General features: G+C 36.7%; 1 protein-coding gene across 24 annotated transcripts in view; it reads right to left on the reverse strand.

Moving 5' to 3' along the window:
• The window catches only part of EPHA6 (EPH receptor A6), an 887,621-nt gene that overhangs the window by 746,341 nt on the left and 118,465 nt on the right, over positions 1-22,815 (reverse strand). For 2 of the 24 annotated variants that reach the window (XM_077884570.1, XM_077884564.1), the window contains exon 1: positions 4,233-4,417. The exons of the other annotated variants lie outside the window; for them this stretch is intronic. The gene's annotated coding sequence lies outside the window, so the exon portion shown is untranslated. Of the gene's footprint in view, positions 1-4,232; positions 4,418-22,815 lie in introns of those variants that run through there. 24 annotated transcript variants of the gene reach the window in all.

The following is a 22,815-nucleotide window of genomic DNA, read 5'->3' on the forward strand; positions in this document are numbered from 1 at the left end:
AAGTATATGGATCCTCAAAGTGTTAAAATGAATACACAAATAAAGCAAAAGAATGGTAGCAAGTTCATGAACACCATTAGTTATAAACTTCATAACAGGATAAATAAATATAATTATCTGGTTATTATATACAGGGCTTTAAAAGTTCCCAGTCAGCATCTAGTTAGCTTAGAGAGCAATGAAGAGTTAAGAGAAGACAACTGGTCAGGTTACACGGAGGGACTGAGACCAACCTGAATGAATAAAGACACACAAAATAATTTTGCACAGCAGCGGGTAGAAATGAGAAAATGATAATAATAATTCCTTGGTGAAACAAATTTTGGGAAACCTAAGGATCAAATTTAAATGTTATGCACATGCTTGTGTTAGATTATGTATTTTTATAATTAAAAATATTTCAGGGATCCCTGGGTGGCTCAGCGGTTTGGCGCCTGCCTTTAGCCCTGGGCGTGATCCTGGAGTTCCAGGATCAAGTCCCACATCAGGCTCCCTGCACTGAGCCTGCTTCTCCCACTGCCTCTCGCTCTCTCTCTCTCTCTGTGTCTCTCATGAATAATAAAATCTTTAAAAAAAATAGATAAAAATAAAAATATTTCAGTCTTTAAAATGCTATTTTAACTTAGGAATACCTACCGGGAATAGTACACTCTATGCTTCCATTTTTGGTGAAACGTGTCATGGACATTTCTCTCCAAAGTATTTTTAGATAACACTGGCCTGCAGTGAACAATATAATACGTGGCAATGGGAGAGACTTAGGGTAGAAAGACTACAAAGTTTTCTGTTGAGTTGCCATTGCAAGTACTGGGAGTCCCTCAGTACATTTCCAAATCTAACTCAAAGAACAGATTCTAAATTTAGTCATGGTTAGGGGTAAGAGATTATAAACGTGCTTGCTGGTTTTGATGCTTTCATGTGTACACATAGCTAGGTCCTCAAGTCTAAGGTATTAAAGGACACTAATCCATCCCCACCCTTTGTCCCCAATAGGATACTGATTAAGGTGCAGCAAAATCCCCAGAACTCTAGAACCTTCCACTCTAAATATACCATCCTAGAATAACTCCAGTATACTCTCGGTGAACTGATTTTCCGGCAAAAAATAAGGCAAAAAAATGTTCCAAGATTATATTTTATTTGCTTATATAGCATGGTATTAAAGATATCCAGAGTTGTCCAGAAAAGAGGAATTAGATAGATAGATGATAGATAGATCAATAGCTATATACATTGGCAGAAGGTAAAAATAACATGAAGCTATGACAGAATGGCAAGTGGGGCAAAGGAGACACCTCAAAAGTAAGCCTCATGAGAGTCATAAAACAAATTTGAGAAGATAAATAAAATTTGACAGGTCCATTGTTTTAACTGTTACTACTAGATATGAGTTATTTAGAAAGACTTGAAAAAACTACAACATGGGGGGCGGACCTGGGTAGCTCAGTCAGTTGAGTATCTCTCTTCGACTCACATCAGGATCTCAGGGTCCTGGGATGCAACCCCATGTCAGGCTGTCTGCTTCTCGCTCTGTCCCTTGACCCCTACTTCCCCCTGTTCCCCACTGGGCTTTCTCTAAAATAAATAAATAAAACCTTAAAAAAAAAAAAAAAACTACAAGGGGCTATTTTCAGCCTCTGATAGACAGGCTAGCTTATGATAAATTGTCCTGTGCTAAAAATAAGAATAAACTCCAGGGAGAGAACTGGAAGAGACTTAAGGCAGGCAGAAACTAAAGGAGATGAGATCCTTGAAAGAAAAGTATTACTTTGGCTATGTCAGATTTTAGACACCGCATTGATACTGAGAGCATCCTCCATCTCTAGGATAGGAGGTGGGGCAGCTGGAAGGGGATAGCAAGAGCTCAAGTGGAAAGCTGCAGTTATTGAATCCCTATGGAGGAAAAAGAAGACAGACTTCTGGCTTCCAGAGCAGCTGGAAATCAGGGCTAGGAGTGTGACTGTGGAGAGTCAAAGAAGGGGGAGTCCAAAAACTGCACGTGGACACCACTCAAACTGCCTGTGTTCCATGCAAGGCTAAAAGCAGCCCAGAGGAAAACTGAAAGCCTTGAAAGAGCTTAGTAGAGGTTTTAGCAGCTGCCCAGCCCAAGGGAGGTAAGTTCACAGTTAAGTCTCAACAAATTCAGGCTTTGTAAATATTCCAGCTCCCCTTATCATCAGACTAAGTGCAAAACCATTAATAGATGGAAATAGTCCTAACAAAGCCTAAAATCATGTCTTTAAAAATCAGGGTGATCTGCATGTAATTTAAACTGCCTACTAGAAGAAAATTGATAAGTTTTCAGAAGAAAATTGCAATATCCAGAGCCTCTAAAATATATAATATATAAAACTTATTAAATATGTGAAAAAAAAAAACAAGAAAACAAGCCCCAGTATCAAGAGAAAAATCTGTCCATTGAAATAAATAGACTAACTAGAAGGAAACTAAGAAGAAATTCTGTAATTGAACAATACAATAACTGAAATTAAAAATCCATTTATTGAGATTAAAAAAATATTGGAAAAAAAAACAGAAAAAAAATCAGTGAAAAGCCAGTTAATAAAAATAATCCACACTAAAGTATACAGAGAAAAGAAAGATTGAAAAGAAGAAAAGGGAATACAACCTCAATAACCTGAGAGCCAATATGAAGATACCCTGCATACATGTTTTTACAGTCCCAGACAGAGAGTACAGAGAGACTGGGGCAGAAATATCTGAAAAAAAATTATTACAAAATCTTTTGTAAGTTTCATCACAGAAAAACCCACAGGTTCAGGAAGCTCAGCAAATTCCAAGCAGGATAAATAAAAACGATTGGTTCTTTTTTTAATTATGAACTTGGGAGATTTTAATTACAGACATCATTTGTTTGCTAGGAATCCAAACTGAAAATGAATACATAAATCATTTTATAAATAGTTACAAAAGTACTGAACTTGTCGGAAGAGTAGCTTGTTGAATTAACGAGAACATTAAATTCTAGAAAATGTACGAAATGGATTAAAGACTTGCATGTAAGATCTGAAACCATAAAACTCCCTGAAGAAAACATAGGCAGCAAGTTCTTTGACATCAGCTTCAGCGATATATATATATATATATATATATAGGACTATCTCCTCTGGCAAGCAAAATAAAAGCTAAAATAACCAAATGTTATTTCATCAAACTAAAAAGCTCTGCACAGCAAAGGAGACCATCAACAAAGTGAAAAGGCAATCTCCTGAATGGGTGAAGATAGCTGCAAATCTTATACCCAATCAGATCAGAGATTAAAATATATGAATCTTATGTAAGTCGTTAAAATATGTAAAATACACAAAGAACTGATACCATTCAACACCAGAGAAGCCCACAAATAAAAGGGGCAAAGGACTTGAGCAGGTATTTTTCCAAGGAAGACATTCAGATGGGCCACAGGCACATGAAAAGATGTTCAATATCACTTAACATCAGGTAAATGCAAATCAAAGTTGCAATGAGGTATCACCTCACACCTGTCAGATCAGCTATCATCAAAAACAACAACAACAACAACAACAACAACAACAAAAACAAAAACAAAAACAAAAAATACTAATGCTGGCAATTATGCAGAGAGAAGAAACCCTGTACCCCATGCACGGGGATGTAAGTTGGTTCAGTCACTGTGGAAAACAGCGTGGAGGTTCCTCAAAAACTTAAAAATAGAGCTACCCTATGACCTAGCAATTCTACTTCTGGGTGTTTATCGAAAGAAAGCTAAAATACTAATTTGAGGGCTTCTGTGCACTGTAGCGCTGCTGACAATCGCCAGGATAAGGAACAACCTGCGCAGCCACTGAGGGCTGAACGGACGAGGAGGACGGGTAAGTGTACGCAACCGGGTATTAGCAGCCATAGATAGGAACGAAATCTGGCCGTTTGCAACAACGCAGTTTGAGAGACTAAGGCCGAGCAAAAGAGGTGGGAGAGAGAGACCCTATCATACCAGCTCACTCAGAAGTAGAATCTAATAAACGAAAGGGAAACAGACTACTGGAAATAAGCGAGCAGCCTCAGAGAGGGAAGTGTAGGGGAAGGGGGGAAACGGGCCGCGGACGGCGGAAGAACAGCAGCAGGGAGCGGTCGTGAGGCTGCCCGCACCGCAGGGGGCGCGGCCCCTACTGGGCGGCGACTCTGGGGCGGGGCAAGATGGCGGCGCGCGGCCCTAACCCTGGGGCCCTAACCCCGCGCCGCTAACTCACCCTCGGGGCTTCCGCAGCATCCTGAGCACGGACCAACTGGACCTGAGACGTAAGAACAGTCGGACGCCACCGAGAGGAGGGCCTCCGCTCCTAACCGGGTGGGAGGGGACTGAAGTGCGGGCGCCTGCGAGGCGCTGGGCTCCAGCGGAAGGGGAGAGCCCTGGCCGGAAGCGCAGCCACGAGCCGGAAGTGCAGCCTCGGGCCGAAAGCGCAGCCTCGGGCCGGAAGCGCAGCCCCAGGCCGGAAGCGCAGCCCCGGACGCAGCGGGACCTTAACAGTCCGCCAGAGTTTCCCAGAGGGCAGAGAGCTCCGCGGGGAAGTCGGCAGAACTGGGATCGCAGGGAAGCCTCCAGATCCCCCACCTGTCCCGGGGCGCCAGGCCAGTGCGGACCTGGAGCGGTGGGTAGTTACTCAGGGACAGCTGGCCCCAGGGCTGGAGACCCGGCACCGCCATGCGGCATCTCCCCTGGCCCCTGGGAGGGGCAGGGCGTCGGGGAACAAGGTCTCGCGGGATCCACAGCTCACGGAGCTGCCCCCCCCCCGGCGGGGCGGGGCAGGGCATCTCCGCAGGTGCTCACACCTGAGAACCAGCGCAGCAGGCCCCGTCCCCAGGAGACCAGCTGCAAGGATGGGGAAGAGCGAGTTTACCGGCCGAGCAGTGCTGGAAAGCTCCAGGACTGAGAGAAAATAGAACATACAACTAGAGGGGCTTTTTTTTTCCCCCCCACTGCAACTCGTTTTTGTATCAGGCTAAAAATTTCCAATATTTTTTCTCTTTTCCAGCCTTTACTGTAATATTTTACCAACTCTTCATTTTTAAGCTCTTTCCTTTTCGACGTTCATAGTTCTACAATTACATGCCTTAAATATATTCATCTTTGGATTCCCTTCAACATACTCAATTTAATTTTGGTAGATATATGAGTTATGTTTTTTTTTTTTTTGTGCCTCATTTTGTTTTATAATGGTGGAAGTTAGTACCTTCCAACACATTGACCAAAATACATCCAGAACCAAGAGGAACACCGTGTTGGTTCATTCTGTGACACTATATTCACTCTTCATTCCTCATTCCCATTCTGCCCCCTCCTTTTATCTTGTTTATGTTTTTGGCCTAGATGTTGGGTCTCTATATAAGTATTGCTGGTTTATATAAATTTGGGATTATCTTATTTCTAACATACAGAACAAAATACACTCAGAACCAAGAGGATCCATCCTCTAGGTCCCCTTGCAGAGACTATATTTTCTCTCCACCATCACTTCCTCACCACCCCCCATTTTTTTCTTTGCTTGTTTTTCGTTTTTGTTTTTTTTTATTCTTACTATTTTGTTTTAAATTTTGTTTTTCATTTTAGTGGTCCTTTTGTTTTGTTTTGTTCTATTTTTTTTCTTTCATTTTCAGGTCTCTGACTTCTTTGGAACCATCTAGGGTGTATTTTACTTCGGTTTTGTTGATATTCTTGACTCAGCTTGCTCATACAGCAACTCTGCACTGGACACAAATGAATAGAAGGAAGAATTCACTACAAAAGAATGAACTGGAAGTAACACTCTCTGGCAGAATTGCTAGGTGTAGATTTAGAGACCATGTCGGAGATATAATTCAGAAGTACAATTATAAAATTACTGGTGGCTCTGGAAAAAGGCATAAAGCATTCTAGAGATTCTCTTACTGCAGAACTGAGTTCTAATCAGGCTAAAATTAAAAATACTTTAACTGAGAAACTCTAACTGCTAAGGTTAATGAGGTGGAGGAGAGACTGAGTGACAGAGAAGACAAGTTGATGGAAAGGAAGGAAGCTGAGGGAAAGAAAGAAAAAGAACCCACAAGGAAAGGCTTAGAGAAATAAATGATAGCTTGAAAAGGAAGAATATGCATTTTATTGGGATTCCAGAATAGGCTGAGAGAGAGAGGGGACCACACAGTGTATTTGAACAAATTGTAACTGAGAACCTCCTTAATCTGTGGAAGGAAATAGGCATTCAGATCCAGGAGATAGAGAGGACCCCCAAAATCAATAAGAACCATTCAATACCTTGACATTTTATAGTGAAACTTGCAAATTTCAAAGATAAAGAAAATTCCTAAACCAGCTCAACAATAGATTTTTTTAAAGATTTTATTTATCTATTCACAGAGATAAATAAGAGACAGAGAGAGAGGCCGAGACACAGGCAGAGGAGAAGCAGGCTCCATGAACCCGACGTGGGACTTGATCCAGGACTCCAGGATCATGCTGTGGCCGGAAGGCAGGCGCTAAACTGCTGAGCCACCCAGGGATCCCTGACAATAGATTCTTAACTTATATGGGGAAAAATATCAGATTAACAGACATCTCCAAAGAGACCTAGCAGGCTAGAAGGGCTGGCAGGATATATTCAGGAGACTAAATAAGAAGAACATGCAGCCAAGAATACTTTATCCAGCAAGGCTGTTATTCAGACTAGGAGATATAAAGAGCTTCCAAGATAGGCAGAAACTGAAAGAATATGTAACCAACAAATCAGCTCTGCAAGAAATATTAGAGGGAATCCTGTACAAGAAAGGGAGCCCAAAGAAACAATCCACAAAAACAGGGACTGAAGAGGTATTATGATGACACTAAATTCATATCTTTGAATACTCAGGATGTGAATGGGCTAAATGATCCCATCAAAAGATTCAGGGTATCAGACTGGATAAAAAAGCAAGACCCATCTATTTGCTGTCTACAAGAGAACTCATTTTAGACCTAAGGACACCTCCAGCCTGAAAATGAAGGGGTGGAAAACAGTTTACCATTCAAATGGTCCTCAAAAGAAAGCAATCCTCATATCAGATCAATTAGACTTTATACCAAAGACTAGTAAGAGATGAAGAGGGACACTATATCATACTTAAAGGATCTATCCAACAAGACGACCTAACAATCATGAATATTTATTCCCCTAATGTAGGAGCTGCCAAATATATCAATCAATTAATAACCAAAGTAAAGAGATACTTAAATAATAATACACTAATAGTAGGAGACTTCAACACGGCCCTTTCCACAAACGGCGGATATTCTAAGCACAACATTACCAAAGAAACAAGGGCCTTGAATGATAGATTGGACCAGATGGATTTCACACATACATTTAGAACATTCCATCCAAATGCAACTGAATACACATTGTTCTCAAGTGCACGTGGAACTTTCTCCAGAATAGACCACACACTGGGTCACAAATCAAGTCTTAACTGATATCAAAAGATCGGGATTGTCCCCAATTTTCAGACAACAATGTTTTGAAACTAGAACTCAATCACAAGAAGAAATTTGGAAGAAACCCAAACACATGGGAGGTTAAAAAGCATCCTACTAAAGAATAAATGAGTCAACCAGGGAATTTGAGAAGAATTAAAAAGATTCATGGAAACTAATAAAAATGAAAATACAACTGTTCAAATCTTTCGGATACACCAAAAGCAATCTTAAGACGGAAATACATTGCAATTACAAGCCTCCCTCAAAAAATTGGAAAAAACTCAAATGCATAAGCTAACTTCACACCTAAAGTAATTGGAGAAAGAACAGCAAATAAAGTCTAAAACAAGCAGAAGAGAGTAAGATTAGAGTAGAACTCAATGAAATAGAGACCAGAAGAACTGTAGAACAGATCAACAAAACCAGGAGCTGGTTCTTTCACAGAATTGATAAGATAGATAAACCCATAGCAAGCTTTATTAAAAAGAAAAAAGACTCAAAATAATAAAATCACAAACAAAAGAGGAGACATCAAAACCAATACTAAGGAAATACAAATGATTTTAAAAATGTATTATGAGCACCTATATGCCAAAAATTAGGCAATCTAAAAGAAATTGACGCATTTCTGGAAACCCACAAGTTACCAAAACTGGAACAGGAAGGTGTAGAAAACTTGAACAGGCCAATAACCAGCGAGGAAATTGAAGCAGTCATTAAAAACCTCCCAAGACACCAAAGTCCAGGGCCAGATGGCTTCCCAGGGGAATTCTACCAAACGTTTAAAGAAGAAATAATACCTATTTGACTAAAACTGTTTTGAAGGATAGACAGGGATGGAATATTTCCAAACTCATTTTATGAGGCCAGCATCACTTTGATCCCAAAACCAAAGACCCCAACCCAAAGGAGAGTTATAGAACAATATCGCTGATGATCACAGATGCAAAAATTCTCACCAAGATACTAGCCAATAGGATCCAACAGTGTGGATTCACCACAACCAAGTGGGATTTATCCTCGGGATGCAAGGGTGGTTCAACACTCGTAAATAATCAACGTGATAGAGATCACATCAACAAGATAAGAAAAAGAACAACATGATCCTCTCAACATGCAGAGAAAGCATTTGACAAAATACAGCATCCATTCCTGATCAAAGCTATTCAGAATGTATAGAGGGAACATTCCTCAATATCTTAAAAGCATTAATGAAAAGCCTACAGCAAACATCATTCTTAATGGGGGAACACTGGGAGCCTTTCCCCAAAGATCACAAACACGAAAGGGATGTCCACTCTCACCACTGCTATTCAACATAGTATGAGAAGTCCTAGCCTCAGCAATCAGGCAACAAAAAGAAATAAAAGATATTCAAATTGGCAAAGAAGTCGAACTCTCCCTCTTCGCAGATGACATGATACTATACATAGAAAACCCAAAAGGCTCAATCCCAAGATTGCTAGAGCTCATACAGCAATTCTGCAATGTGGCGGGATACACAATCAACGCCCAGAAATCAGTGGCATTTCTATACACTAACAATGAGACTGAAGAAAGAGAAATTAAGGAGTCAATCCCATTTACAATTGTACCCAAAAGCATAAGATACCTAGGAGTATACCTAACCAAAGAGGTAAAGGTAAAAACTATAGGTTTTATAGGTAAAACCTATAAAACACTTCTGACAGAAATTGAGGAAGACACAAAGAGATGGAAAAACATTCCATACTCATGGACTCAAATAACTGATATTGTGAAACTGTCTATGCTACCCAGGGCCATTTACACATTTAATACAATCCCTATAAAAATACCATGGACTTTCTTCACAGAGTTGGAACAAAATAATCTTGGCATTTGTGTGGAATCAGAAAAGACCCCCGAATAGCCAGGAGAATATTGAAAAAGAAAACTAGGGGCAGCCCCGGTGGCGCAGTGGTTTAACACCACCTGCAGCCCAGGGCGTGATCCTGGAGACCCTGGATCGAGCCCCACGACAGGCTCCCTGCATGGAGCCTGCTTCTCCCTCTGCCTGTGTCTCTGCCTCTCTCTCTGTGTGTGTCTCTATGAATAAATAAATACATAATCTTTAAAAAATTAAGAAAACCAGAGCCAGGGGCATCACAATGCCAGATTTCAGGTTGTACTACAAAGCTGTGATCATCAAGACAGTGTGGTACTGGCACAAAAACAGACACATAGATCAATGGAACCGAATAGAGAACCCAGAAATGCACCCTCAACTCTATGGTCAACTAATATTCGACAAGGCAGGAAAGGCTATCCAATGGAAAAAGGACAGTTTCTTCCATAAATGGTGTTGGGAAAATTGGACAGCCACGTGCAGAAGAATGAAACTAGACCATTCTTTACACCATACACAAAGATAAACTCAAAACGGATGAAAGATCTAAAGGTGAGACATGAATCCGTCAAAATTCTAGAGAAGAACACAGGCAACACCCTGTTTCAACTTGGCCACAGCAACTTCTTGCAAGACCCATCTATGAAAGCAAAGGAAACAAAAGCAAAAATGAACTGTTGGGACTTCATCAAGATAAAAAGCTTCTGCACAGCAAAAGAAAGTCAACAAAACTAAAAGACAACCTACAGAATGGGAGAAGGTATTTGCAAATGACATATCAGATAAAGGGCTAATATCCAAGATCTATTAAACTCAACAGCAAAGAAACAAACAATCCAATCATAAAATGGGGCAGAAGACACGAACAGATATTTCACCAAAGAAGACATACACATGGCCAGTGAGCACATGAGAAAATGCTCCGCATCACTGGCCATCAGAGAAATACAAATCAAAACCGCAATGAGATCCCACCTCATACCAGTGAGAATGATGAAAACTAACAAGACAGGAAACAACAAATGTTGGAGAGGATGTGGAGAAAGGGGAACCCTCTTGCACTGTTGGTGGGAATGTGAACTGGTGCAGCCACTCTGGAAAACTGTGTGGAGGTTCCTCAAAGAGTTAAAAACAGAGCTGCACTGCAACCTAGCAATTGCCCTACTAGTTATTTTCCCCAACGATACAGATGCAGTGAAATGCTGGGACACCTGCACCCCGAAGTTCGCAGCTGCAATGTCCACAATAGCCAAATGGTGGATGGAGCCTCAGTGTCCATTGACAGATAAATGGATAAAGAAGATGTGGTCTATGTATACAATGGAATATTCCGCAGCCATCAGAAAGGACAAATACCATTTGCTTCAACGTGGATGGAACTAGAGGGTATTATGCTTGAGTGAAGTAGTCAGCCGGAGAAGGACAATCATCATATGGTCTCATATGGGGAAAATAAGAAATGGTGAAAGGGATTATAAGGGAAAGGAGGGGAAGTAAGTGGGAAAAATTAGAGAGGGAGACAAACCATGAGAGGCTCCTAACTCTGGGAAATGACCAAAGGGTTGCAGAAGGAAAGGTGGGCTGGGGGATAGGGTGACTGGGTGACAGGCACTGAGGAGGGCACTTGATGGGATAAGCGGGTGTTATACTATATGTTGGCAAATTGAATTTAAATTTAAAAAAATTAAACATTGTAGTAAAAACACAAAAAAAGGGATGCCTGAGTGCCTCACTGGTTTTGCGTCTGCCTTTGGCTCAGGTCGTGGTCCCAGGATCCTGGGATTGAGTCCCGCATCGGGCTCCCCACATGGATCCTGCTTCTCCCTCTGCCTATGTCTCTACCTCTCTATGTAGCTCATGTATAAATAAATAAAATCTTTTAAAAAATTATAGTAACTTTGTATGGTGATGGATGGTAACTAGAATTACCATGGGGATCATTCTGTGATATGAAAAAATAATATTACTACATTGTACACCTAAAACTAATATAATACTGCATGTCAGTTCTACTTCAATAAAAAATCCTAGAAAAGATTAGCGATTTGAATTACCTAAAAGTATAGGACACTGAATTAAAAATTACAACCTTAGGGCAGCCCCGGTGGCACAGCGGTTTAGCGCCACCTGCAGCCCAGGGCATGATCCTGGAGACCCTGGATCGAGTCCCACATCAGGCTCCCTGCATGGAGCCTGCTTCTCCCTCTGCCTGTGTCTCTGCCTCTCTCTCTCTCTCTCTCTCTGCATCTCTATGAATAAATAAAATCTTTTTTAAAAAATTACAACCTTAGGGATGCCTGGGTGGCTCAGAGGTTAAACATCTGCCTTCCTGGAGTTCGGATGGAATCCCACATTAGGCTCCCTGCATGGAGCCTGCTTCCACCTCTGCCTGCGTCCCTGCTCTCTCTTTCTCTCTTTCTGTGTCTCTCATGAATAAATAAAATCTTTAAAAAATATTACAACCTTAAAGTATTTCTTGAAAATTTGAATATTACAATTGACCAAATGATGTTAATGAGATGGCTCCTGTTTTTTTTTTCCTTTTGTATGTTTTATAAATAAACTTTTAATATATCATTGGTGGCATTATGCTAATCTTCTTTCAGAACTGGTTATAGATAATTATTTTTTCTTGATATGGAAGAGTAGGATAAAAATATGGAATCTGCTCATGGAATGAAATATTTAGCTAATGATCATAAAAATTTTATGAAACACTTAAGTTCCAAGACATACATGGGAAACATCTAAAAACATAAGGACCATGGAGAAGTTTTGAAAGGTAGTAAAAGTTGTAATCAGATGATTTACATAAAAGAAATACTAATGATTAATTCCAGTGACCAACTAGCAAGGAAATTATTGCAAATCAAATTTTTTTAGCCTATTAAATTGGCTTATAAAATCAAACTCAATGCTATATGTTAATTTTCAAAAAACTACCCACATAAAATGCTGGGTTGTATCACTGACAAGTTTATAAAATGACAAAGGTGAGCTAACTGTATTAATGGGAATCACATTCAAATGTGGAATATCCATATTTGGATATTCCAAGATTATTTCATTATTTTAAGAAATATGATTTCACACAATTTTTTTAAATTATTAGCTTTGGTGAAGCAGACTCATATGATGCTATGGAAATATAATTATTAATTTCATGCTCATTATATGCCAAGTAATTTGGGGGCATTTGGTATAGTTGTGGGCAAAAACACACAATTCTCTGCCCTCGTACAGCTTAATTCTAGCAGTCATTGGTATCGAAAACCTTACAATTTTGCAGATTATATGGATGAAACTAAAATGCGTTTTTAAGGCTTACTGAGGAAAATATTTTAAATTATTGTTTGACCCTTATAGAATTCAAGCAGTTGGCCCTAGACCTTTATTTTGCAAAAGTTGTTTCCTTGGAAAAATTACTTGCGGGAACACCTGGGTGGCTCAGCAACTGAACTTCTGCTTTTGGCTCAGGATGGTGATCCTGGGGTTTGGGGATTGAGTCCTGCATTAGGCTCCCTGTAAGGAGCCTGCTTCTCCCTTTGCCTGTGTCTCTGCATCTCTCTGTGTCTCTCAGGAATAAATAAATCAAATCTTTTTCTTTTTAAAGTTACTTAGATAAATTCTGCTTCACCAAGAAAACCAAACTGCCAGACAAGGTTTGTTTGTGCAAGTGTGTTTACGTGTATGTGGGATATATAGGAAAGGAAAATGCATGGGCAACCTGGGTGGCTCAGCGGTTTAGCACTGCCACCTTTAGTCCAGGGTGTGATCCTGGAGACCCAAGATCAAGTCCCACATCTGGCTCCCTGCATGGACCTGCTTCTCCCTCTACCTGTGTGTCTCTGTCTCTGTCTCTTTCATGTCTCTCATGAATAAATAAATAAAATCTTAAAAAAAAAAGGAAAGGAAAATGCCATAACATTCAGACATTTGTAAATATTAGTAATATGACTTTTAGTGTAAAAAATCTTAAACTTGTTTGTTCTCTACATTCAAATATTAAAGAGCCTATTTCATAATTATTATAAAAATCTGTCACAAAACACTATAGTAATAAAGTCATTTCTTATAAAGAAAGACAACTGGGGACACCTGGGTGGCTTAGTTGGTTAAGTGTCCAACTCTTGATTTTAGCTCAGGTCCTGAGATTGAGCCCTGCATCAAGTTCCATGCTAAGCATGGATTCTCTCTCTCTCTCTCTCTCTCTCTCTCTCTCTCTCTCTCTCCCTCTGTCCCTCCCTGCTGTCTCTCTCTCTCTCTCTCTCTCAAAAGAAAAAGAAAAAAAAAAAAAGACAATTGTTATCTGATCATTGCCTTTTGTATTACAAGATGTTCATCTTGGTATTATGTATGATACCCCAAATTAGAAACAAATATCCATACTCCCTTCCTTGTCTAACTCATCAATTGACAGTTGTTTCACATTTTTAACTTTACTCCAATTTCAATTCAAAATTTATAGTCAGAAACTCTGTATCCCTATAATTCATACTAAATTCTTCTCTTTTTTTTTTACTAAATTCTTCTCTTCCAAAAAACTTCCATACCTAAATACATTTGTACTTTTAATGATCTGTGTCTTGATCCTGAATATCTCTTATTTTCTCTTTTTTGCAAGGTGCTAATGAAACTGTAGAATTACAAATTACTTTATAACATAACTGATTTCAATTGGGGGAATCTAAAAACCAAATTAGAGCTAGTGGAATCCTAAGAAGCTATACTATTTGCTATTTAGATATCTGTCTGTGGCAAAGTGTGGTTTCTAAAAGTATGAAAATATTTAAATTAGAGTTTTTGTAAATGTCTTTAGCTAAAGAAATTTAATAATAGATAAATAAAGGAAAGTCCACAACTATTGAAACCTGGAGATTCAATAATTAAATATATCATTAGTACAGGCAGAAGTACTAAGGCAATTTAATTTTGTTCTAAATACAGCAGATTAATCCTATTAAACATTCATCATTTTTTTCATTATTTCTAATTCATGTAATTTTAAGTAATGTGAAATATGTTAAATAGTAGGAAAAAAAGTTTTAAGTTTTCTTTTTATAGACTTGATAAAGTAAGAAAATGTAAAAGGTAGGCTACATAATTAATGTACAATCTATAATAGGTTTTAAAATATTTAATTTGGAAAAATTTCCACCAAAATACAAAAGATAAAGGGTGTGAGGTACATCACTTAGATTTAATTATAGATATCATTTTTAATCATTTTAATTTTTTGAAGATTTCTGACATCATAACATTTAAACTATAAATACTTTAGCTAGCCTCTTTTAAAGATATATTTTCCTACATAACCATCATATGATTATTGTACTTAATAAAACTAACACTGCTTCTTTAATATTATCTACAAATATAGTCTATTTTCAAATTTACCAACGTACTCAGTACAGGTCTACATCTTGCATTTAATTATGATTGTTTTTTTAATCTGAACAATTTGCTACTGCAAATATTTTATGTAGTGATTTTAATATCCTTTGCATTATGTGCTGAATTAAATATTCCATTAAGTTTTGAAGAATGGTGATTTTTCTAATATGATCATTCCTTCTTTATTTAGTTGGAGGCATTTTCTGTAATGAAAAGCTGTCCCTCATAAACAGACTATTAGGTTACCCAGAAATAGAGTTGTTACAAGCAAATGAGCATAAATGCTTAACTCTTTTTTTTTTTTTTAAGGTTTTATTTGAGAGAGAGAGAGAAAGAGAGAGAACGAACAAGTAGGGAGAGAAGGAAAGGAAGATGCAGACTCCCTGCTGAGGAAGTAGCCCAACTCAGAACTTGATCCCAGGACCTGGGACCACCACTCAAACCAAAGGCAGACGCATAACTGACTGAACCACCCAGGCACCCCAATACTTTTCTTTAATTACATATTTTCAGAGTAAGGATTTGGTATAATAGTTATCAAATAATAAGACTTTTTTTCTGTTTTCTCTCTCACATCAAGGTAGACTGGTAGACTTTAATATACTTAATATGTTTCAATCAACTCATTCATTATTCTTTTCCCTCCTTAAATTTTTCAGTCTTGCTTGACCAACAGAAGCTCCATTAATCTTATTTCTATGTTATCACAAATATACACACAGTGCACTAACAGTTATGACTTTTCAATAAATTTCAAAATAATCCCTGTAAATTAATTTACTTAGTATTCTTTAGTTATTCTAATTAAGGAGTTTTATGAAGGCATTGAGAGATTAGCCAGTGCCAGTTCATTAAATTCATGAATATTTTACATTAGGAGAAAAACAATCAACATAAAAATATATGACTTTAGGGACGCCTGGGTGGCTCAGCAGATGAGCATCTGCCTTTGACTCAGGGTGTGACCCCGGGGTTCTGGGATCGAGTCCCACATCTGACTTCCTGCATGGAGTCTGCTTCTCCCTCTGCCTCTTTCTCTCTGTGTCTCTCGTGAATAAATAAATAAATAAAATATTTTAAAAGACCTGCATTGAAAACCACAGGCCCAGGCCATGGTTCAATTCGGGGTCCTGGGATTGAGTCCCACATCGGGCTCTCTGGGGGGAGCTTCTCCCTCTGCCTATGTCTCTGCCTCCGTGTCTTTCAGGAATAAAAAAATAAAATCTTTAAAGTGTATATATATTTTTATATATATGATTATAAAAATATTTAATTTTTCTGGATATTTTTGAAGTTTAAAACACTTAACAAAACATATATGTACTTGAAAAAATCATAATAATACAAAAAATAAGCATGTAAATGATTGATTAATACATTTTTATAACTATGTATGATCTGGAAAAGAAAAATAAGTGCTTACTGATTTCCAATTATTACATAATTTTAAACACTTATACAGAGTAATGTTCTCATTGTAGTGCTAATCACAATGAAAATTACAATCATACAACACTGTCCCCAGTGAGCTTTTAACTATGTATATTTTTATGTTTTTCTAAGGCTATATGTTTAATCCTTAGCCTTAAAGTAAAACACAATTAATCTAAACAAATTACAGTGTTGTTGGATATCTGTCTCAGAATTAACTTCTTTTTCTCATATAGTGAGCAGTCTTAAAAAATTCTCAACTAAAGACAACTAAAGTTAACACCCTCTTGTAATCCATAAAACCTTGAATTAAGTAAAACCTTCTTTCCTTTAAAGCTCACATAAATTAGGACTTAAAATTCTACTCAGAATCGAAACAAATTATTTTTATTATACAATGAAAGTTTTAACTAAGTTTCCATTACAGAGAACAAGAAATTTCTTTTAAGTTGAAGCCATTTTATGGAGCTATTTTTATTTTTAAAAACTAGGAGGTCTTCCCGGAAACACAAATATATGTATTTTTTATATGTTAAATCTATATGTGTACTTAATTTATATGAACACTAAGATATATTATAGACACACACACACAATCATAAAGGAAACCATATAGGAAGTCTTCCTCAAAGGTTTCTGGAATATTTAAATTAAATAAAAAAAAGAAATGTTTACATATCAACACAAGAATAGTTTACCTAAATGGAAACATGTTTGTTGGTTTGTCTCCGTAAACGTAAATATAACTTAATTGATAAAGAGAAACTTAAAAACCCCTGAGGAGCAGATCTTTGGCACTAAATAAACATTCACTAAATATACTTGAATGAATGAATGAATGAATGAATGAATGAAAACATATTCTCATTTTGTATACTATTTTCTGCTATTTTGTCTATACTGTAGTGTAATGAGATTCCTTTCAAATTTATGATAGGTAGATAAAAATTACACCCTTAAATCCTGTGCATTTTTCCGTCACTTAATCACTTTTCCCACAATTAATTTGTTTTTCATTTAAAGTTTAAGTTTAAACATCTTTTGTCATAGGAAAACATGTCACTTATTGATAAAGATTTATGTTACACAAAACTATTCTGGCAATTGTTTTAAAGATTTTATTTATTTGAGAGAGGGAGAGAGAGAGAGTACAAGTAGAGAGGAAGGCCAGAGAGAGAGGGAAAAGCAGACTCTCCCACTGAGTAGAGAGCCAGATGCAGGACTGATCCCAGGACCCTGAGATCATGACCTGAATCAAAGGCAGATGCTTAACCAACCCACTGAGCCACCCAGGCACCCCTGGCAATTTTTTTTTTTACTATTTTCTTCCACCAACCACTTATTATGATGAGAAGCAAAAGATAAAATCAACTTCTATTGCCTTTCCCCTTGTCTCCTTAATTTGTAATGCAAGTATTTTGAGTAGTTTTTAAGAAATCTTTGCCTACTTCTAGGTCATGTATTCTCTTGTTGTTTTTGTTTCCTAGAAGCTTTATGGTTTTAGCTGTTACATATGCTACTAGTTAAAAATTTATTTTTTAATGAGTATTTAAATCAAATAAGTGGGTAATTACCAAAGGAGATCTTTATAAATTACAGATTTAGACACAGAGGCGTACTATGATTTATATGCACTCCTTTTCTTCTTCTATAAAGTAGTGCAATACTAAGACAACACAGAATGGAAAATAAAAGGGAAAAAAATCCACAGTGTACTTATTAATACAAAGAGCTTGCAGCAAAGTGATTTGTCAAATGAAGAAATATTAAGAAAAGTATTATTAGAGACAGACACACATTTCTAGTATGGCCAAAGGCGTAGGTTTTTACATCTATGAGACTTTAAATAGTAACCAATACCTAAAAGTCAATACAGTCAATTAAAAACTGTGCCTCAGTAGACTGAAAAAGATAGTTTCTCTTATTGAAATAGACATAAACATAAAAAATTCCCTAAAGCTAAATTAAATAAAGTGCCTAAATGAATCATTTTAAAGCAAGAGACAACATAACGTTCCTTTGTAGATAATATTAATATACTTTTATGAATTTCTATGGAATTTATTATCCTGTCACAAACTTTAATTGAATTCTTTCTAAATCTTCTTTTATTATGTATTTTACGTATAGATGTATAAATTTAATCCTTGTTCTCAAATCTGAATCTATGAGCTTTTGTCATTCCCAAAAAGATTCTCTAACTTTGAAATTCATGATACTTCATATTTCCCCTGGTTTGCACAGTAGTATTCTAATGGATTATGTAATTATTTACTGTTGATATAAATGCAAAAAAAAGAACATATCTTTAAACCCTACAAAGAATAGACATTTTTTCAAATACACAGTTATTAAAAATGGCCATATTCTATTGTTACCTATATCTTATTTATGGATAATGTAGCAGAATGAAGAGGGATAACTTAGATTTTGTTTTATGTTAACTATAAAAATTCCCAGCTGATATTAAGAAATTATGACATAGATATGTTATTAAAGTAATATTTCTGTGTTTATGTATTTGATTCATTTAAAAAATTCAAGAACACATTAAATTCAATATGTAGTATTATAACTAAAGAAAATTCTCTCCTTCAATCGAAATTTATTTATTAGTCATAAACTTAAGTAAATAAGAATGTGAAATAGAATAATGAATCAAAAGTAATATACTATGCTTTCATATCACTACAATTGCTTTTGGTTATCCCTCACATATAAGCTAGAATCTAAACATCTAAAAAAAATAAATATTACTAAGTGACTTCCTATATAATTCGAATAAAAACTGTATAACAGATTTAATGAAACTATCTCTAAAAATGCTATTTTCTGAAAGCACCACTTCATAAAATCAAGACCACTTACGTCTAACTCTATAAAATATTCAATTATTTTTTTAAGATTTAAAAGTAGTTAACTAGCTTTCCACCTTTCCTGACTAACACTGCATAAAATATCACATAGTCTCAGTGACAGGAAAATAAGTAATTTAAAAGTCTTATAGTCTGGGCAGCCCAGATGGCTCAGCGGTTTAGCGCCTGCCTTCGGCCCGGGGCATAACCCCGGGGTCCCAGGATCGAGTACCACATCGGGCTCCCTGCATGGAGCCTGCTTCTCCCTCTGCCTATATCTCTGCCTCTCTCTGTGTGTGTCTCTCACGAATAAATAAATAAAATCTTTTAAAAAAAAGTTTTATAGTCATAAACATTGCTTCCCCGAAGGGTAGAACTGACATCTCACAGTAGGATTCTGGTCATTTGCTTTATAAGCTCAAACATTAGCCTTCTTAATGGGAATTTGTACAAAATACTGTTTCAGAATCTCTTTTAAGAGTTTCAAATAAATAAATACATACATAAATACATAAATAAAAGAGTTTCTAGAACATGTTTTGACTGACTTATTTCTAGATTCCATAAATAGACTCCAAGCATCTGACATCTAATTAATTAGGGTGATCTCTTCCTTTATGTTTTACACACACTTCAATCCACTTTTATAATGTGAAATGCCTATGTATTTTTACTAAAACAACATGAAAGCCAACTATGAATTACTTAAAATACTATTAAAACACAATTTCAAAAAGCCTTATAAAGTAAGATCCCAAAGTATAAACCCATACTCTACATGATCTTGAATACATTTCCTACTTATATCTCTTTGCTGTCTTACATTTTGCTTTCCATCACTGAATGGAAAAAGAAATTGTACCCATCAGGCAATGCTTTTATATATCACTATCCATTATCGTGCAACTTAATTTATCATAGCACAACTTTTGAAATCTTAAAGTAAGAAGTTAAAAGGATATTTTTCGTGTGTTTTAATGATATTTGACTAAAAATATTTAATATTTAAAATCTAATCTTATCCATTTGGACAACTATACCATTTGTTGTTTTTCCCTTCAAACCTATTTTAACCTCTAGCATGTATGCAAAGTTAGTAATAATTATCTATAACTCATAATCATTTTTGTGCTCCAATCTCTAAGCACTGCAAATCTCAATCACCAAGAAGCCATCAAAATAATTTAGTGGGTCATGACTACCAAGGGAAAAGAAAAAGAGGAATGGGAGACAGAGACGGGGAGAGGGAGAGGTGGAGAGACTAGAAAGAGTAAAATAGAAAATAAGAGTAAAAATAGAAAAAAGAGTAAAATAGAAAAAAGAGTAAAATAGGCTAAGTATTATTTAGTAAAATAGTAAATAGTAAAATAGTATTATTTAGTAAAATAGAAAATAAGAGTAAAAATAGAAAAAAGAGTAAAATAGAAAAAAGAGTAAAATAGGCTAAGTATTATTTTTATAACTTTCTAAAATACTGGGTGCAATGTGACAATGACACCGTCTATGGCAAAAAACTGAAAGATAAGAGATAGGAGAGAAATTCCCACTGGAAATCATTCTTTAGCTAGAATTATAAAATTGAAGACGTAATGGCACTGTAGATATTCACAAATACTAAATCTTCCACACTTTTGAAGATTACTAAGTATGAGGTTACATTAGTTAGTTAATAAAATGTACTGATTTCTCACTTTCCAAATTTTATTAGGTTATTGGATCTTTGCAGTTTAGGAGGAGGTCTGTCCTTACATCTTCTGATTGCCCAATATTTGAGCTCATTGACCCCCTGATTACAAAGCCCTATAGTAATAACGGTCTCCTCAGGAAGCAGTAAGTCTAAAACGGACAGTCCTCTATGCATTCTGCCGCAGTAGACCCAACTTAATTTCAACCATTCCATGTTGGAGCTCATTGTTTTTTCTATGGTCCTTTCAAGACTACTGCATACATTTTCCCCCCTCAGAACTTTAGTAAGTACCTCAGGACACTTATTGACCTATCAAGTAATGCCAATGACACTACCATGCCACTATTATCAAAAGTGGTAAAGATGATACAAGTAAAACTTGTATCAACTACTTTCTGCACTTAAATTAAGAGAATTATCAATTATGCTTTTATTCCTTTCACGTCTACAGACATCAATATCGGTTTATAGGCAACCAAAGTCGACTGGTTCCCTAAAGTTCTGTTCTCAAACTCCTAAATCAAAAAGCAAATTTAATTATGCCTTTCAGGCAACCCTGGGACCGAACATTCAAATATGCCAACACCATTCTTTTGCCCAGCCACATATATGAATAGGTCTATTCTGCACCTTCTCTTTCCTCAGGACTTGAATACTTTATAACCTTTGCAAGGACTCAGTCATCAGCATTTTTAAACCATAAATTATTAAATGAATGACATATATCTAAAACTACATTGAAATACAAAGTCTTATAAAATTTAATTTATTAACAGCCTGCATTTCACTACCTGCATTTCTAGGATCACATAAACCTACACATACCCATACAATGATGGTTTCTCCTATTTCCTAATTTGGATTTCCTATTTCCTTCTTCTCACCTGTAAAACTAGGAAAAAACAGAACATATTTCATAGAATCCTTTAAAAAAAAGATTTATTTATTTATTTCAGAGAGAGAGAGAAAGAGAGAGTGCACATGTGCACAAGTGTGTGTGGGGGTGGGGGGCAGAGGGAGAGAGAGATTCTCAAGCAGACTCCCTGCTGTGTGCAGATGATTACCTGAGCTGAAATCAGAAGTTGGAAGCTCAACTGACTGAGCCACCCAGGCATCCCTCATAGAGTTCTTTTGCAAATTAAATGGAATGTATACAATGTGCTGGGGACAATGTCCGGAACACCGCAAGCCCAGTAAGTGTATGCTATCACTAATATTATTATTACTGCTGCTGCAATTGTTGTACCATTATCAACCTCACGTGGGAGGGCTTATGCAGTATAAAGGAAGAACATGGATTAGAATGAGACATAATTTTATTGAAATCTTGACTCCCTGGAAAAAATGCTGGTATTATGTAAAAAATATTCTTATACTTTATAAACTAACTAAAGTTTAAAGTTTCTTTTTTTTTTAAAGATTATATTTATTTATTCATGAGAGACACAGAGAGAGAGGCAGAGACACAGGTAGAGGGAGAAGCAGGCTCCTCATGAGAAGCCCGAAGTGGGACTCAATCCCCAGACCCAAAATCATGCCCTGAGCTGAAGGCAGACACTAAACCGCTGAGCCAACCAGGCGTCCCTAAACTCTAGTTTTCTTATCTATAAAATGAGATAGCAATTAAAGAAAGAATTTTTATGAGAGTCAATTTCAAAATAAATGGAAACTGCTGGGTACATAGTAGGGGAATTTATTCCCCTCATGACTTCCCATTGTGGCAAAACAATAACAATTTAACCATTCCTATGCATTAAATCAGTAACTCCATAGCTTTCATTAGGGAGTAATGGTTTTCTTCAGGTATAGATATACTGTATTTGCCTAAATTGCTTATGTACCACTTACAGGGGATAAAAACCTTCTTATTACCATTAAAATGTAAATAATTAAGACACACAAATAAAAGAAGGCTCAATTTAAAGCAATATAAAGAAACATGTACTTGAATATATGTGACATTTTCCTTACCTTAAAGTACCATTGATAGTTACTGTGGCTTACTTTATTTTTTTTTAAGTTTTATTTATTTATTTATTCATGAGAGACACAGAGAGAGAGGCAGAGACACAGGCAGAGGGAGAAGCAGGCTCCATGCAGGGAGCCTGACGTGGGA

This window comes from Canis aureus, chromosome 35 (genome assembly GCF_053574225.1).
Source record: "Canis aureus isolate CA01 chromosome 35, VMU_Caureus_v.1.0, whole genome shotgun sequence".
Lineage (NCBI taxonomy): Eukaryota > Metazoa > Chordata > Mammalia > Carnivora > Canidae > Canis > Canis aureus.